We start from the raw sequence: 19,698 nt of genomic DNA on the forward strand, positions 1-19,698 counted from the left end.
AATTATTATTTATTTAGTGCCTACTATGTAAAGGTGCTCTGCAAGATGTTTAATATGAATAAATCATAACCCTTACAGCAGCCCTACAAAGTAGATGCTTCTAACCATATTTTACAGATGAGAAAACACAGGTTCTGAGAGTTTGAACTCTTTCATCTCATCCATACACTCGAAACTCATCCCTCCTCAATTTTTAATTCATGAACTTGATATGTGTTTCTAAAAAAAAATGCAAACACTAACGAAAGGAATAAAGTTACACATGCAACACCCTTCTGACCCTCGCTTCCCAGAAGCAACCTAAATGTGTCTGAAATGTCTTACGCTGCTTCTCCATGTGTACATGGTCATATTTACATGTAAGTAGATGTTTTAAGTGAATAGATTCAAATAACGTAAAAACACTTGCATGTAAATTGGAAGCTTTAGCAAATCTTAAGGTTGCACCCTGTTGCCTTAGTTTTTTGTTTTGTTTTTAAAGATTTTATTTATTTATTCATGAGACACACACACACACACACACACAGAGGCAGAGACACAGGCAGAGGGAGAAGCAGGCTCCATGCAGGGAGCCCGATGTGGGACTCGATCCCAGGACTCCAGGATCATGCCCTGGCCGAAGGCAGGAGCTAAACCGCTGAGCCACCCAGGCATCCCATCAACCCCCGTTTTTTAAAAAATTATTTAATTATTTTTTAAAAGATTTTATTTATTTATTCATGAAAGACACACAGAGAGGTGTTTTCAGCACTCTGGGAGATGGTGGAGAAAGGGTCAGTTCACTGCTTAAATGACACAGAATGGCGTACATTTATCTGTGCTCCTGTTCCTTGTTCCTTAGGACTCAGTGGTCATTGGTTCTAGTCACACAGCTTTATAGGGTTCAAGAAGTAAACCAAGATTTCATTTTCAAGATGGAAAGCCCATCCGACCCAGCCGTGATTTCACCTAGCACTCCACGGGCCTGTGCCAGTCTACCATCTCCCTGTCCAAGTAGTTCAAGAAAACAACCAATGAGTGCAACACTTAGAGAACAATTAAGGAAAACTAGCTTTTCATTTAATTCCTGTTATAGTGCGGTAAAATGTGTTAAAGTAGAGAATGAAGAAAACGATCAGACTTTTCCTGAGGAACCTTCAATAGAGGAAAACTGTTAGGAATTTCAAGAAAATTTTAAACACACAGTCAATTCAAAGAAAGAACATGTTTGAAAAATACCTTCAAGAGTATCAGTGCTTGTGAATCTAAATCTCTTGATACTGAGTTACGCAGTGATCTCCAGAGTGACTTTGTGAATGAGGATCTTTCCAAACAAGGATTAAGTGAAGAAAGAGCAAAATTGGTGAAGCAGATTGAGAAAAAGATCTTCTTCGGAGGCTAAAACTGGTCAAAATGTATAGATCAAAGAATGATCTGTCTCAGTTACAGTTGTGAATACAGAAGGGGAGAAGCTGTAGCCAGCTGTTGCTTTATGAGCTGCAGTGAACTATGTCTGAGGAAAACAAGAAACTCAGCCTTACTCAGTTGATAGACGACTGTGGGTTAGATGATAAATTGCTACACTATAAGAGAAATGAAGAAGAATTTATGGGTGTTTAATTCATAATTTTTTCTCCAGAATATTTTTGAGAATGACAAGTTTACTTAATACTTAAAAGGAAGGTAGAAACCATTAGGGCTTAGAGAAAGGTGTCTTGATGAATGTCAATTTAGGGCACCCTGCAATGTAAAATAAGTTCTAAAATGAAAATTTAGTATTTTGAATAAATTTGCCAGAGAAAACTTGACATTTAAAGAAATGTGAAGAAAATTAAATCATGTTTACAAAGTAATTGGGTCATTTCTGGAAGTCAATTTTAATACATTGTTTTGTTTATTGTGGTAAAAATGTTTTAAAGTTTTATTTTAAATGTTAAGAATTAGTTCAGTCTGTTGAATGTGTAAACCTAAAGTTGTCTAAAAACGCCTGCCTGTCTCCTAAGTTTATGACCTTTGTTTCTATCCATTTACCCTACATTTCCATCTGAATGGTGTAGTAGGTAATTAAACTTATTTATATGTCCCCAAACCCCTCCCCCCCCCAAAAAAAAGAGAGAGAGAGAGAGAAATGCAGAGATGTTAGGCAGAGGGAGAAGCAGGCTCCATGTAGGGAGCCTGACGTGGGAGTCGATCCTGAGACTGCAGGATCACGCCCTGAGCCAGGGGCAGGTGCTCAACCACTGAGCCACCCAGGCATCCCTTTAAAAAAAAAAAAAGAAACATAAACCACAGACTTGAGGGCACCTGCCCATCCTTTCCTGATCAGAGCCTGCTCCCTTCCCAGAGGCAACTTTTCCCTTAAAGGTAGTCCTTGGTACCTCCTTGTACATTTAAAAGGTAATTCTGCTACAGGGTACACATTCATAATCCTATGAATTATGCCTATGCCACATATGGTGTAATACAGCAGCCAGGGATGCCACATATGGTGTAATACAGCAGCCAGGGATGGAGCCGTATGGCAGCGTGTGAGGTAGTAAGTGTTTGGGGCAAGCGTCGGCGCAGCTCTGATTGCTGACGACGCTGCTGCATGGCCCGACAGCTCCAGGCCTGGAACGCTGCAGAGAGAGGCCCACGCACGCACACGAGGAGGCACACTTGTAGACTGTTCTGAGCAGCAACTATGAGCAACAGCGGCCGGCTTGCTGTGAGCGGGAGGGGGCAGGCTGATGCAGTGCCTTCCCCACAGAGAAGATAAGATCACAAGGCACACGAGTGAGCAAATACACACCTATTGATGTGGACAGAACTGTAAAACATCATGCTGCATGAAAATACAAAATCGCAGAATGGTAAATGCTGTAATATACAATTATATAAGTAATTTTAAAAAGCTGTGCAACTATTTTTACCAGATGTATAATATTCTTATGTGGACAAATTATCATTTATTTGGTGCCCTCTCCACTGATGGAAGTTTAGGCTGTTTTCCTTTTCTTTTTGTTACCATAAATAAATGATATTGCAGAACCCCCCCCCTTTTTTTTTGCAGAAAACCCTCTTACTCAAGTCTTTGCACTCAGCTAAGACTGCGCCTGCCAGTTAAGTGCGTTCCCAGCAATGCAGTTGCTTTGTTAAGAGGTCTCATGGTCAGCTTTCACTAGACATGCTTGAGGTTTCAAACACAAAACCCCTGCATTCAGTGCTTAAAAACAATGGAAGTTTATTTCTTGCTAACGTTACATCCTGGTGAGCGTGTCAGCTGCAGTCCCACTGGGTTCTTGGCTGTGTGGCGTCCTCGTTCTGGGATCCAGGCTGGAGCTGCCGCCCTCGTCTGGAACATACTGGCTCACCCCAAAAAGGAACTGAGCAAGGGAGATGCAGGGGGGCCCCTAAAACGTCCAGGCCCGGCTGTTGTTTATGCTGGCTCTCGTGCCTTCAGCCAGCGGAGTTGAGGGGAGCTTCCATGAGGGGGAGCTGAGGGTCACATGGTGGTGAGAAGGTCTCCAGGGGGTGGGGTGTATGTGAGACACTGGGAACAGCGGTCCACCCCCTCCAGCACCCGTACATACTGTCTCCGTGCTTTCTAACTTATGGTGTAAGGGGGGGAGTCCTATATTAGAACTTAGAAAAATATTTGTTTTTGTCCACTCTGACGGGCAGTTACTCTATCTTGGTATTTATTTAATTAAAATTTTTGAATTTTGAGTGAAGTGGGATATCTTTTCATGCTTATTTGACATTTTTATTTTGTGCATGTGGGTGTGATTATGTGTGTGTGACAGTGATTGTGACTGTAGGCGTGGCTGTGTTGTGTGTCTACGTGTGGGTGTGACTGTGGTTGTGCGTGACTGTGTGCCTGTGACTATGTGGGTGTGATTATGTGTGTAGGTGTGATTGGCTGTAACTGTGTGCATGCGAGACTGGTGATTGTGTGGGTGTGACTGTGTGTGTGTGTGTGTGTGACTGTGTATGTGCGTGACTGTGTGTGGTGATTGCATGAGTGTGAGTGTGTGTGTGATTGTGTGTGTATGGCTCAGACTGTGTGCGTGTGTGACTGTGTGTGCATGTGGGTGTGACTGTGCACGTGTGACTATGTGGGTGTGATTGTGTGCGCCTGCAATCTACCCTTTCCTGCCCTTTGTCTGCTGCAGTTGCACTGTCGCTCGTCCCTATGCCATTTAAGAGTTCAGCTCTTTACCAAGTCGCTGCAGATGCTTCTCCGGTGTTCTTTCGAAAAGTCACTCAGAAAAGTGCCCTTAGCACCAATGGTAGCAGCTGTCATACTGAACTGTAATTGTAAAAAAATGCAACTGCTCCTACCAGGCTCCCACCACACCCCAGACAAACAGCGGACAGACTGACAGGCACACATACACTCTCCCTGAAATCCTTGGGCTGGCAATCTGTGTCTCCCCCCCACCCCCTATGCCTATTCAGAATTTGGGTGTCAGCACCGTATACGGCATGTTTGCTGAGTGGATTAACGGCTGATGAACAAAGACCTGGTAAGCACATACTTGGCCATGACAGATCAAGGCAGCAAATTTAAATCAGCTACGGAAGGCTCTCTTAAGACCATGCTGCATCCCTGTGTTTTATAATTCAGGTCCTCGTCCCTCTGTGGGTACTTAGCCACCCCCCCCACCCCACCTTTTCTCTAAGTGCCAAGGGTAGCTGTCTCCATCTACTGGGTCTGCACTGTGTTCTCCTCCTCGAGAGCCACATCACAGTCATGCCACAGGCACCACTACTGTAATATTGAATATTCTTTAGGATAGCCCAACAGAAACAAAACAGAAAAAAATTATATGTCAAGAGAACACAGAAGTTAAAGAGCAGCCCCTATGTATAATTTAAACCTATTGATTCTAAACTAATCCCCTCCAACCTTCCAGATCCCATCCGAAGGTCAGCCCCTCTCCTGGGAGCCAGGTGGCCCTGTGCCGGCAGCCATCTGTGACCCAGGAGCCGGGCTCTCTTCCTCCAACTGCCATCATGCTGGCTCCCCTGGCCCGGTGGTCCAGAAACACTGCTCTATGTGCATTTCAAGATGACCCAAATGGTTTTCAGATTTCTGTGATGGTGAGGCTCCTGAAAATTGGCAGATAATTTAGGAAAACACCTACATTACAAAGAAATTTCTCATAAGAAAGAAAAAGTAGGAGATTCTCAATTTGGAATAAAATATTTAGACTTTATGTATTTTGATCAGGCCTGGGTTAGTGTTTACCTAATATTTCTTTTAGAAAAGAAGGGACACACCAAAAACACAGCATATGCACGATTTTGGGAGTGCTTATAGGTAAAAGGGAGATCCTTACACCCATTCATTTTATTTATTGATTGATTGATTTTTATATATTTAATCATGAGAGACACACAGAGAGAGGCAGAGACACAGGCAGAGGGAGAAGCAGGCTCCCTGTGGGGAGCCCAATGTGGGACTCGATCCCAGGACCCCAGGATCACGTTCTGAGCTGAAGGCAGACGCTCAACCTCTGAGCCACCCAGGTGCCATCCTTCAGCCCATTTTAAACAAGAATAGTTTTACTAATGAACCTTAAGAAGGGTTTCACTGAAATTTTACACACATTTTCTTTTCTCTTCTTCTGAAAAATCTAATGCACATCCAGCCAGCAGCTCACTGATTAAATGAGTTGCTTTGTGCAATATGAAGCTCTGGCTATGTAGTCACTGCTGCCTGGAAGGCACTGTCTCTCTGTTATCTGCACACAGGCCGGGTGACAGAAATCTGGAAAGTCTTAGCTCTCTGCTTTACAGGCAGCCAGAACCTTAGAGGACTCTGCTCAACTGCTATGCTTCTGACCACTCCTGTTCATGGTCTCTTAACTCTGCATGTAACTCAATTCAGCAAACATATATAGGGGTGCCACCACGTGCGGGGCATGCTGCCAGGTCTGGGGGAAATAGTCAGGGACAAAGTACTTGCCGTCAGGGACTCAGAGTCCAGTATACACACATAAGACAGATACGCTCCAAAATGTGCTTTGATGCTGCACAGGAAGCACGAGCACCAGGAGGCGCGTGGTTCACAGGTTGGCAAGCTGACTCCCACGCTTAGGGACATGTTCGGGAAGCCTGCTCTGGGCACAGCTGTGTCCCCGGTCACTTCGTGGTTCCAGCTGTGCACCTGCAACTCTTCCTTTCTGGGTCTCATGTGCAGAAGACAGGCTTGTCAAGGTCTGCTCTTAGCAAGAGTAACGGAGGCAGCTGCCAGCACTTGTGGGCTCCTCCTATCAGCTGGGCACTGTGCGGAGTGCTGGAGAGACCCTGCCTCAGTTTCCTGGCACTCTGTGAGGCTGGCATGCCCTGTTCTCGAAGTGGGAACTACAGACAGGAGCCTCCCTCTGACGTGCGGACAGGGACAGTTAGCAGAGGGGGAATCAGACCCGTGAAGGAAAGTCTATCTCCAGCCTGAAGTGGAAGCCAAGGAGGGCAGAGGAGAGTGAGGATCACTTCTCTGCTCCTTCTCAGCCAACCCTTCCGGGGTCTGGCCAGTTCTGTCTCGTATGGGGACACAGGACATACTTTTGAAACCATACAGTTAGATTTCACCATAAATTCCTCTCTGTGCCTGGGGGAAATAGTCAATATCCACGTCTGTACGTGCGTGTCTATTGCATGCCTGTTGCCAGATGCTCACGCCTGCACACGGGGCATGTGTGTATGTACACAGACACATTTATGATGGTTCTCTTTGTCCTGTCCTGATATTTCTGAAGTCCTTGGTAGGTAAGCTGTGTCTTGCCTGGCAGGCCCTTGGGACAAGCCCCAAGAGTGCTGATCTTCAAAGCTAGGTGCAGGGCCATGTGCTCGCAGCCAGGGGAGGCTAGTTCAATTCGTTCAGCCTTTGCTCACAAAGACACAACCGCCACAAAAACAACACTGGGCTCTTAAGAAACTTCGGGGAGGGACAGAGACCATTGTGGCTTAAGTTAGATACATGACTCCTAAATGTAGATTGTTCCTAAGGGGAAATAAATAAAGCAAGGGAATTCGCAAGCAACGCGGATGGTAGTTTTGATTATATACTGTTCGTGCAGCCAGAGGCAGAACATTCAAATTACAAAAGGTAAAGATGTGGATCACACAGCACAGACTTGCAACCAGAACCATCTCCAGGTTTGTGTTTCTGGTTTTCAGGGCCATTCCCGTCAGAATGTTAATTTACACCTGCTCACCCAGGTGGGGCAAAGGAGACGCTCGCAGATTGAAACGAAGTAATTAAAAAGGACACAACACTGGAAAGGGAAAAAGTCATCAGAATAAGTGGAAAAATTCACAGAGACCGTGCTGGTCTTCATCCCTCTCCTCTACCTCTTCGGAGGATGTTTATGTGACAGATAATTTCCAAGCAGGGCTAAACCCATGGCGTGCGGACAATAGGGCTGGGGCAGCGCCGCCACCTCCCCGCGCCTCTCGTGAGCTCTCGTTGGTGGCCTTGGAGAAGAGCCGCCAGCAGGGTGAGTGAGAGGAAGGCTCTGGCAGGTGGGGGCCCGAAATCCGCATCTCTTTCTCTGCCAGCTCACGCATTGTGCAAGCCCGACACACAGAGTTCATGCACTGAGGTGACACCATCGTACTGACAAATGGGGGGCTGGCCAAACTCCCAGCGCCACCGCAGATGATTAAAATATCAAAATATTTGTCCTCAAGAAGCACTTCCATGCTGCACACAGATTTTGCTGCCGCTTGATTTTGAAAGCTTGCCATCACTCACATGGCAAACCTGGTGTTCAAGGGCCTGCCTGCCATGCCCCACAGCATTGGGTTTTGCTTCAGCTGAATTTTGTGTGTCCTGGGACCTCGGAAGAGATCACACTTCCATGCTGAAGCCTACGTGGCATTGCTCAGTGGGGTTCACAGAAATCAACTCGCAAACGACGGTGAAACATGTCATGTTAACTTTTCACGGTCACGTGTAAACTCTTGCTCTGGAGACGGAGTGACACTCAGGGCTGGTGTCTGACACAAGGGCTCAAAATTCAGCTAGTGTCTCGGGGTGGTTGAGTCAGACAGCTTCAGGTGTCAGGGATCACCTGTGTTGAAGACATAGCATCCTTTATATGCCCTGTGGGCATGAAGCTTGGGTGAAGGTTTGAGAGGTTTGGCATAATTCACAGACTACCAAGTACGAAGGAAGGAGCTCGGCTTTGTTAGTTTTGCCAGAGTAGCCAAACTTTGGGAAACATGAGGCAGTGCAAAGGGGCCGTTGTATTTGTGCCCAGCTTAGCTGAGCCAGGATCCCCACGGCAGCTCTGGGTACCGCCAGGTCTCTCAGACTGATTGACAATGCTTGTCATCTCATTGTGATTCCAGAGGTCCTGTGATGAGTTTCAGGCAAAGCTCAGATTACGTTCTGATCCAAGCGGCAACGGAATACCTATGTCTCATCTCTTCTTCTATATTTGGCACTTAGGAAACTCTCTTACACACAACTTCATATCCCATGGAGGGACATGTACAGTGTCTTATTCACAGTAAGTGGCCAGTTGATATTTTCTGGTTAAATGATGGATACAGAATTCACTGATGGGATGCATCCCCTGGGAACTTGTGAAGCTGGGTGGAGTCAGTTCAGAGGCTGTGGCACGTTCTTTTGAATGACCCCAAAGTTGCCAGTTGTCTGTCTTAAAGACTAGCTTTGGTTTTTAGAAAGTGAAAAAGATAATCTAGAGCTAAATTCTGTAATGAAGGAATTGCATTTTGTCAGCTGCATCAACTGTCCATAGCTTAGCCTATTAGCAAGGAAAGGGTTCTAGATTTCTTAGGCATCTGCCACAGAAAGATCATATTCTAAGGGGCATTCGAGAGTCTCCCAAGCACTTGTCCTCTCATTGGATAAGTTTACAGCTATTCAGTATCTGAGGCAGGCCGGTGTTACAAGTGTCTTGCACAGAGATACTTCCAAAATGTCGAGTTGAGTAAGCCAACACTTCCCATGCTGTTACTTACACACAGGCTCTCGCTACCACTGGTTTTTATTTCCTTCAAGTGGACTCTTCTTGTGACTTAACCTTTTCGTCCCCACTTTTATTTAATCTGCAAAATAAGGCAATAGAACTAGATCTGAGGTTTTCAAAGGGAGTTCCTGAGAGCCTCTTGAGGACTGCTAATTCCATGCTGGACATCCAAGTGAGCTTCCTTTTGAATAAAGGACCCTGTGGCTTAAAACACATTATAAAATGCTGGGATTAGAGGATCTTTAAACTTCCTTCTGCCCCAACATTCTATTGATCTAAAAATATTCCCGACATCCTCCAGCTAGAAGTCCTCAATTTTGTGAATTATTATTGTTATTAAAGATTTTAGTTATTTATTCATGAGAGACACAGAGAAAGAGGCAGAAACACAGGCAGAGGGAGAAGCAGGCTCCATGCAGGGAGCCCGATGCTGGACTCGATCCCCGGATCCCAGGATCATGGCCTGGGCCAAAGGCAGACGCTCAACCACTGAGCCACCCAGATGCCCCTGTGAATTATTTAATAATTATTTTACTGCTTTTATTATACTGACTGCTTTCTCCTTGAATTATTGTCTTTGTGAGCATATACCATTTCAGCAAGCTAAACCCCAAGCCCTGGAGGGCAAGGTTTTCAGGAGCATGGCACATCAGGCTCCCAGCAAATGGAGCACCTTTGACTAAACATTTTTTTAATGTTTAATATGTTTTTTTAATGTTAACATTAATAAATGTTAACACATTTATTAAAACAGAAAGATCTCTTGGGGAATTTTTGAATATAAAAGTCATTCTTTGCTTTGGGATGGTAATGGCAGAAAAAGAAGTGAGAAAAAGAAACGAACACAGATGTTGGAACTTGGGTAATCATTGTTCTAGAAAACATCAACAACACTTGGGAGAGAAGAGAAAGAGCAGTGATAGTTTTACAAAAACAAAGTGAATTTTGTGTGTGTGCATGTGAGCATTGTGTGCATTCATGTGAGTGCGTGCACATCTACATGTATGCATGTGCATCTGTATGCACTTGTATGCATGCATGTGCATATGTGTGTATGTACATGAGCGCATGTGTGTGCATGTGAATCTGCACGTATGTGCGTGAGCTTGCATGTGCATGACTGTGCCCACCTGTATGTATGCATATGTGCATCTATATGCATCTATGCATGTGTGGGAGTGTGCACACCTGTACGTATGCACATGTATCTGTGCATGCGTGTGTGTATGTTCTCACATGCATGCATATGAGTGTGTGTTGTCCACACTGACCCACAGTGTGTTACTAAAACTCAATTTTTAAAAACTATAAAAATAAAATCTCTTCCCCCCAATTTCCTCGACTTTGTCATGTCAGTGAGCAATTTAGACTAACTTAAACAAAATTAATGATGTAGAACACCACAACAAAATACTTTCTAACACATCCGTGAATGCTCTGTGGAGAAGAAGTAGAAAATGTAATTTGAACAGCCACATGAGTGACACTTTTAATTAACTTTCTCCTGCTTTAGTAGCTGTGTTGTTAAAGTGTGACCGAACAGATGTTCTCTCTGCAATACCAGCCCCCCAGCTGCACATTATTTTTATTTGAAGGCTCAGTTCCCCAAGCGGGCTGGGACTGGGGGCGAGGGAATCGGCGTGCTATGTAGGAAAAGACTTCCAGAAGAGACAGAAGGAAACAAGCCAACCGAACGCATTACCTCCCTCAGTCGGGGGGGTCCCCTCACTAAGCAAGGGGTACATCTTAGCAGCAGAGCCTCAGGACCTTCCGCAAGGCGAGCAGAAGGGGCATTGATGAAGGCCCCAGTAACTCAGCAGGAGCGGGCCCGGAGGATGGGCCTCGGTTGACGTGGGCACCTCAGACGTGAACCAGGGGTGGGGTGGGGGGTGTAGGGGGTGTAAGCCTTCCCAGGGAGCATCTGTGAAGGTCACATGGTGTGCTTCGAGGAGCTCATGACACTCCCCCTGGCCAGGACACAGCTTCTTTAAAATCACAGGGCGCCAGGCATTGCTTTTACCTCAGCTGCAGCTTTTTAAACAAGACAGTATTCACAGGTGTAGTGGAGGGGCGTTGTGCTTGACTATTTTTCACGGATTTTGAGACACCAATGACATCGAGATGAACCACTGGTTTAAATAAGATTTTACAGAAATGGGGAGAGTCTTACCAAGAGTGTGAGAAGCACATCCTGGAAGCAAGGAGATGGCTTTTCACACACTCCCTATCCAACAATGCCAGCTGTGCCAGGATCATGGGGAGGGTCCAGAAGGCAGAGTCTGGCAGGTGCCACCCCACAGTTTCTAATTCACAGGTTTGTGATGGGACCTGTGAATGTGCAGGTCTAGCTGAGCCTGTGCGCAATTCTTTGAGAACCACTGCCCACTAATAAGTTGGAGTGGGATTTTTGGTGGTTGAGGAAGGGTTTGGAGGAGTCTCTACTTGGGGACTGTATAGGTTTCCCAGGGCTCCATAACAAATTTCCACCAACTTGTGGGATTAGGACAATAGAATTCACTGCCTCACAGTCTGGAGGCTGGGAGTCTGAGACCTAGGTGTCAGCAGGGCCAGGCCCCCTCTGAGACTTGCTCAGGAGGGTCCTTCCACTTCCGGTGGTGGCCAGCAGCCCCTGGTGCTCCTTGGTCTACAGACACAGCATTGCACTACCTGCCTCTGCTGTCACATGGCATCTTCTGTCTCCTGTGTCTGTCTCTTTCTCTCTTCTTATAAGGACACCAGTCATTGGATTAAGGGCCCACCCTATTCTAGGAGGACTTCATCTCAATTACATATGCAGCAATCCTATTGCCAAAAAAAGTCACATTCGAAAGTACTGGGGGTTAGGACTTCAGTATATTTTTTGGAGGGGGGGGTGAAATTCAATGCACAATAGGGACCTAGAGGTAGGTCTTGCTTTCTTGTCAGAAAAGCCGCATACTCTACACACTGACCCTGTTTGCATAAGGCATTCCCTCCTTCCCCTCCCCCAAAGAAACTTTCTCATATCCATGTTACTTAGCTTAATTTTGAGATTCCCCAAGGCCAGTGACATATGGCACAGATGCAGGTCACCATCAGAACAAACTCCCTCTGGGCACTTGTGCCCTGTGGCAGTTATGCTGAGTGTGCTCTCCTTAGAATCCTGCTGTGACTGTATATAGACAATGGCTCCAAATCACGTAAAAGAAAAAAGGGGCTCTTCTGTTTTCAGGTCCACAAATGATGATCATTTTTGCAATGGCTACATAAAACTTTATTTTGGTTAAAAGCATAGTTTTCATCTTGTCTGAGCTCACTCACGTAAAACCACGTGACCCCAGTTTCTGAGCCGTGGTCTCCTCACATGTAAAATGTGGACAGCTATGCCCTTTATAAGGACTAAATGAAGTAGATGTTCTTTGCAGTTCTTGGTCATTGCAAGAGTGAAATAGATGGAAGATGTTATTAATAATTATTAATAATGCATACAGCCTTCAGTAGCAACTGGGAATTCAAGGGAGACAGAAGTTTGATGCTATGCTTAAGATCTGAGGGTAGGGATCCCTGGGTGGCGCGGCAGTTTGGCGCCTGCCTTTGGCCCTAGGGCGCGATCCTGGAGACCCGGGATCGAGTCCCACGTCGGGCTCCCGGTGCATGGAGCCCGCTTCTTCCTCTGCCTGTGTCTCTGCCTCTCTCTCTCTGTGACTATCATAAAAAAAAAAAAAAAAGATCTGAGGGTAGTGGGGGGTCTGGCTGCCCAGGCAAAGTAATATTTATCATCTGCATGTTTCTTCATTTTGTTACAATTCGGAAACAGTTGAGGTGGTCTATCTGGGGTGAGGACAGACTCCCTCTCGCCATCAGTATGAAGATGTGCACACCTTCCAGGTCATATACAAAAGTCCAGATCCTGACCCAGATCTTCAATATCCACTTCTGCTAACCATGAAGACCACAATCAACTGCTTCTTATACCCAGAAAGTAAATAAAAATCCTTTATCTACAGATGTAGTCTGTGATAAAGTTTGGTCATTTTGGCCTAGTTTTTGCACAAAATAGAAGCATAATAGCTATTAATAACTGACAGGCCAGGGCCTGATCTTGGAGACCCGGGATCCAGTCCCATGTCGGGCTCCCTGCATGGAGCCTGCTTCTCCCTCTGCCTGTGTCTCTGCCTCTCTCTCTCTCTCTCTCTCTCTCTCTGTCTCTCATGAATAAATAAATAAAATCTTTTAAAAAATAACTGATTTCTATGTAAATTCTCATCACCAGTCATCAGAAACAAGAGGTAGAACTACTCCCCACTATTACAGGGAAAAGGTGACAATAGTTGAAGGCCCCACCTCTCAGGTATGAGTCAGACCTAGGGCAACAACAGTAATATCATCATCGACACCATCATCATCATCAACACCATCATCATCATCATCATAGTCATCAATAGCACTGTCATCCGTATCATCAACAATAACATCATTAACAATGAATAATGGAACCACTGTCATCAATAGCACCATCATCAACAATGTCATCATCATCACAATCACATTGCCATTATCACCATCATCATAATCATCAATAACAGTATCATCATCATCATCAATAATATCATCAATGATGGAAAACAGCAATATTATAAGAAGCAACACCATCATCATCACCATTATCACCATCATAATCATCAATAATATTGTCATCATCCTCAACAATATCATTAACAATGAATAGCAGAACCATTGTCATCAATATCATCATCAACGTCATCACCATCACAATCACATCACCAATCATCACCGTCATCATAGTTATCAATAACACTGTCATCATCATCATCAACAATAACATCATCCATTCCACCACCACTAGGTTCTGCTACGAGGGCTTTGTGAATAACAAATAAGTTAATGTTTATCACAACCCTAACAGGCAGGTACTATTATCTCAGTTTCATAGCTAAGGCAGCCAAGGCACAAGGAAGCCACTTCCTGTTGCTTCCTCCTTGGTGAAGTCCACCTGCTCTTCTTCCTCCCCATTTTTACCAGTTACCAAATGCATTGTTTCCTGGCTACCTACAGCATTTATAGTCTTTCTCAAGTAATTTGCTACATTCTGCCCTTTATTGTTCTCCAGCTCAGGGTGTTTGTCTTCTTGAAAGTAAGCTCCATGACGTGGGTGATGTAGCCCATCCCAGCTGAGGCTCTTGCTGGCTCCCTTCCCCTGCTTGTCCCCTAGATGGGTGTCACGAATGGTTAATGTCACTAGACCTTGGGCTACTAGAGGGCAGGGCCTCTCTGTCTTGCTCATCACCTGCCTAACCTACAGTTGGTATCTGGTAGGTAGTGAGCACTGGAGAAAGACCTCTTGGTTTGGATAACTGTTTGTGGCCCCCACTGGGTGGTGGACAGATTCAGGACAGGTGGTGTGATTTACACACTGGAGCGGGCAGCAGACTCTGGGAAGTGACCCATACTGCACCAACCCCACAGCAGGCCCAGAAAGGCAGGTACTAACATGCAGGGCTGCAGTGCCCTCTTGTGTCTAGAGCTTCACTAGGGCTCAGTATACATGTCTGTGGAGGGAGCATTTGAGGAAAACCATCAGCAAAAATGTTAGTCTGTTCCCGTGCACAAGAGATAGCAAGAGTGGTATTCATGGGCACCTGGAGAATTCAGGTGTGGAAAAAATCCTGATTCTAGCCCTGCTTGGGCCCCTAATTAACTATGTGCTTTTGGATAAGATGTATAAAGGGTCTTAACATTTTTATCTGCAAAATGGGTGGTGGCTCTGCTAGTGACAAAGAAAACAGTGAACTGGACTTTTAGAGGAGGCTTTAGGTCCTAAATCTACGAATTATTGTTAGGTAGAGTCTCACCACACATCCATGACTTCCCCGAGGTCAAGGACGATGCCTCATTCAAATAAATACAGTCAGTTCCAGCAAAGTTCCTAGCACACAGAGGATTACCTGGTCCTCCCACCCCCCTGCACACATCTCAGTAATGGCACTGATCACATGAAATGACATTTCTGGTAAGGGTACTCCTCCCCTCAACACAAGTGCCTCAAGGCCGGACCTCCAATTCTTTGATTCCTTAGCACCTTGAGGCATACAGCAGCTGCTTGATAATTGTATTGGATTAAGGTGAAAAGGTGAAAGGTGAAAGGCAAGGTGAAAGTCAGAACCTGTCTTAAGGACATGAGGCAGAGGGTGAGGGTGCTGCTCCCTGACATTCTAATGATTCTATTGAGAAATAAACCAGGCAGGATGGATATTACTCTGTTTCTGAATTCCTTAGATTCATGTCCAGGTAGGGACTGACAGCAACAAAGTATACAATAGGTGGCTTTTTAAAAGGTGGTTTAGAGCACTTTATTATCATCCAATAGCTGTCTAATGTGATCTAATACCTTCCTTTGGGAAAAAAATTAGTGGAAGTGAAAGCAAATATAACATTTAGCCAGATGTCTCTGCTCATTTTTCTTTGAATATGACTGTTTATGAACAGGGATGATCCTACTTTGTCTCCTTGGGAGAGAAAAAAGTTGCTGACTTCTTTGGCACCACATTTCCTGAAGATAGTGCTTTGTAAGAAGTGTTGTTCCTTTTTTGAAAGTTTTTTTGATCCTCTCTGCCTTTGCCCCACCTTCTGCTGCCATTTTGGCTCTTTTGTTGTTGGACAGCATTGAAGTAGACAACTGCTGTTCCATGTTTGAGGTATTAAACTCTCCACTATACTGAGTGCGGAATGTACAGGATTGGGATCACCTACAATTTAAATGATTACTGTAGCTCCCATTCTTATAATTAGCATGCATTTACATGTTGGATATGGGATAAACTCCTAATTGTAGGTCTCTTGTTGACTCATTTCTGTAACAGCAACTCATCATTAGCACACAAATCTAATGGTAGATTTGCATCTACTACCATTAGTAGTAGGAGTAGTAAGATGAGTGGCCCAAACCACCATCTTGTATATTCTCACACAAACATGATCCATTTTGTTTGTGAACCTATGTAATTGGTGTGCATGAAATGGACAAAACTTCTGGGAATGAAAATGTGTCTTCTGAGCTTTGTCATTCCCCTTTTTCCTTAGTAAATCTTCCAGATTTCTTTTTCTTTCTTTTTCTTTCTTTTCTTCTTCTTCTTCTTCTTTTTTTTTTTTTTTTTTTTTTTTTTTTTGGTTCTTGCTTTGGGTACATTGTGCCAAGCACACAAAACTTTCCATGGCCAGCCATTATGTTAATTGGGATACATGTGAGAAGAATGGTGTTCACAGAAACACCAGTATGGTGGCCAGACAGCATGGGGTCTGGTGCTGCTGCCACTACTGACTGGCTCTGTGGTTTACCTAAGTCATTAACAGCTCTGTGCCTTGGTTTCCTCAGCAATAAAGCAAGAAAAGTGGAATTAGCTATCACTATGGTTCGTTTTGGGATAACTTTCTTTTTTCCTCCCATGGATCAATGCTTCAAGTCAATGATGGCAGGCACTGACTGTGCCAAAGAGCTTCCTGAAGCAGCAAAGAAAGATCAATTTATGGTTAGCTGAGTAAGTGATAAATACCTTACATCTTTGACGACTATTTACGTATGGTCTAATGGGAAGAATTTGCTAATATAAAAACGGCCTTATTCAACCACCTTGGACAGTATGAAGTAAGTACAAGTACTTTCCAAATATTCCTACAGATCAGTTTTAAAAATTATCATGGATTCATGAGTGTTCACGGTTGGATCCTTGAGTCTTAAACATATCCACTTCTCTTATGACTTGCCTCTGGCTATTTAAGCTTTGGTTATTCAGTGCTAACCAAGAGGGAACCTCATAATTGGGACCAAAATCCAATAAGAAACTCCCCTTGGCCATCCAGTGTATTGGTTCGAGTAGATGTCAGAGGCCGGTCACCTGTGGTTCAGATATCCCCTGCTAATGCTTTGCTTAGCCAAAAGGAACATGTTTCAAATTTTAGTTGGTTTCCAACATTCAGAAATTTGATTTTTATATAAAAATACGAGTTTTTAAGCTCTGTTGAAATATTTTAAGATCCAGAAACCAGTTTCTGAATGGTGACAACTGACTGGAGTTGAGGAGCAGCTGTTCTTTTCAGACTCATGATGTTCTCTCCACCCCTCCCATATGCCCCACCACTCCCTGTTATAATCTGCATAGTGGGATTCACTCACAGACTTTCCTTCCCTGTGCCACCAAGCATCTATGTATGCAAGTGTTCTCTTCAACAGTGAGAAGGGAAGGAGCAGAAACTCATGGCCAGAGAAACATCTGGTCTCCCTTATTCCTTTTCTTTTCCACTAGCATCAGTAATTAAGTTTAGGATTGATTCTTTTCATGTCTTATCTAAAATGGAAACTTTTGTTGGGAGCCAGGTATACATTTCCAATCTAATACTTGTAATTCATCTCTACTAGGCAATTAATGTCCCCTGGTTTAAAACAAAAACAGCACCTACTGTTAGAACATGGGTGGGAGAGATGGATAGATATTTTGCTGGTGGTCAAAATATGCCAGCAGTATGGTTTAGGGTGAGGATTCTTTCAGTCCAGTGCCAACACTTCCTTATCTCCACCTATAAAACAAAGTTTTCACTAATAACCTCTAGATGTAAAAATAAAATTGACTTTGTCCAAGGATCTTTTTTAAAAGAATAATCCAGATTATGAACGAGGCTCTGACATGATCAGAGAGCTGTCCAAGGCATCACGTCCTGTTCAAGGCATCATGGGGTGAGGCAGAGGCAGCAAAGTACAGCTTACACTGGACAGTCGAGGTGTGACTTCCTGAGATTCACTGGCTGTTGGTGAATCTCATAAATGCCGTACCCCATTAGCTGACAATCATCACGTTTTTAAAAAAGACAACTGAATAAAATGTGCCTAATATGAGATTTTGACATCACAGATCCAATGGATTTTGGTGATGGGATACAGAATGCACTTCAGATCTCTCCATGTGTTCAGTGTTGAACTGTATGTGGCCAGAGATACCAGATGTTTGGAGAAGGTGCCGAATCTGCCTGGATGCTGGGAGTTTCCCTATAATTGCTCTACTGCATCTGCATTAGAAAAGAACAATCACCAACTCTTACACTGGCAAGAATATAAGGTCACAGAGTCCCCCAAAACTCCAAGGGTTCCTCCCAAGACATCTCCATCACTGGCCACATAGTTTCTACCTGGAGAGCTCCTAGGAAGAACTTCTACTGTATGTACATTCAGGGCATGTAGAGTTACAACCATAGGATGATGCTTATAACCCTTTATGGCTTTTCTGGGTTACAGACACAGTTCCCTAAAACTTCATCCACAGGCCTTAGTGCTTCTCTCTGAAGAAACATGTAAAGTCTGCTAAAAAGGTCTATCATGACTTGGAAAATTCATTCAGACCAATCTAGTGCATGTAAAAATATGATTTAAAATTGCATATTGCATTTTAAAAAAAGATTTTATTTATTTGAGGGAGAGAGATAATGAGAGAGAGCATGAGCAGAGAGGAGAGGGAGAAGCAGACTCCTCGCTGAGCAGGGGGCTTGATGAGGGGCTCCATCACAGGACTCCAAGATCATGACCTGAGCCAAAGGCAGAACCTTAATAAACTGAGTCACCCAGGTGCTCCTCTGCATTATTTTTATGTTGGAATCCTCTTCCCTTGTTTACAACATTTCTGCCTAAAAAAGGAAATCTGTAAGCGCACTTCTATGAGTGATGGCAGGGAATAATGTCTTAAAGAATATTTTGGTTTTCCACATCATGAGAGGTAGCTTCCACAACACCTTAATAAGGGCACATGAGTTCTTTTCTGGGAAGTTCTAGAGTAGAATTATGACTTTGAATTCAGTCTATGTTGGCCTCCAGGTATATTTAGTGTAGCTTTTATTTATTCCTTCAAAAAATATTTATTGAGATCCTGCTATGCACTATGTACTGTTCCAGGTACTGGGCTCAAAGTGGTGGGTAAGACAAAGTCCCTGCACTCACTGAACTGACATTCTATGGGCAAGACGGGCACTGAAACACATCTGCAAAAATATCAGCAACAGGAGTGAGACGTGCTAAGGGGAAACTGAGGCCAAGTGAGGGGACAGAGAGCACCAAGGAGGTTGCGACAGGTGGAGCAAATGTGAGCAGAAATGTGCTGGGATGGATGGTCCATGGGCTTGGACTGGTCTCCATGTCTCCTATACACGCGGTGCCCATCACTGCCCCAGAGCACCACTGGGCTCACTGAGCATTCATGTGTCAACTCCACACATATTCAGGCTGTGATATGGTTTCTGTATAGATGCCAATGAACGAGGTCCTGCCTTTGGGGAGTTTAGTGCCCAGGAGGGAGAGATACAAGGCACAACAGCATGAAAGAGGCAAGAAATGCTCTCAGAGACCCGAAGACAGAGACTAAGAGGATGGATCAGAGAAAGTTCATGGGCTTGGACACTGGAGGTTGTGAGACATCTAACAGGTCGAGAATGGGTGGGTGGATAGTTTTATAGGTAGCGAAATAACATTAGGAACTTCTCAGACATCTCTTCCAGCAGTGGCTTTAAAACAGAAGCACAGCAAGTGAGAGTGTGGCTGGGATCTTGTGCTGCTGAAGCTGGTGGATTCGAGGCTGTCACTTTGACCTGCATTCTCGAATCAATCAGTTCCAAATTTACTATTTATCAAGACAGTCTCAGTGACTTCTTGGATTGATCTGCAAAGCCCATTCTATACTTCTGAACTAATAAAATA

General features: G+C 44.3%; 1 protein-coding gene and 1 pseudogene across 3 annotated transcripts in view; one reads left to right on the forward strand and one right to left on the reverse strand.

The window, feature by feature from the left end:
• The window catches only part of DPP6 (dipeptidyl peptidase like 6), an 826,517-nt gene that overhangs the window by 37,276 nt on the left and 769,543 nt on the right, over positions 1-19,698 (reverse strand). The gene's annotated exons all lie outside the window — the stretch shown is intronic.
• LOC121489957 lies at positions 900-1,599 on the forward strand (annotated as a pseudogene).

This window comes from Vulpes lagopus, chromosome 4 (genome assembly GCF_018345385.1).
Source record: "Vulpes lagopus strain Blue_001 chromosome 4, ASM1834538v1, whole genome shotgun sequence".
NCBI classification, from domain to species: domain Eukaryota; kingdom Metazoa; phylum Chordata; class Mammalia; order Carnivora; family Canidae; genus Vulpes; species Vulpes lagopus.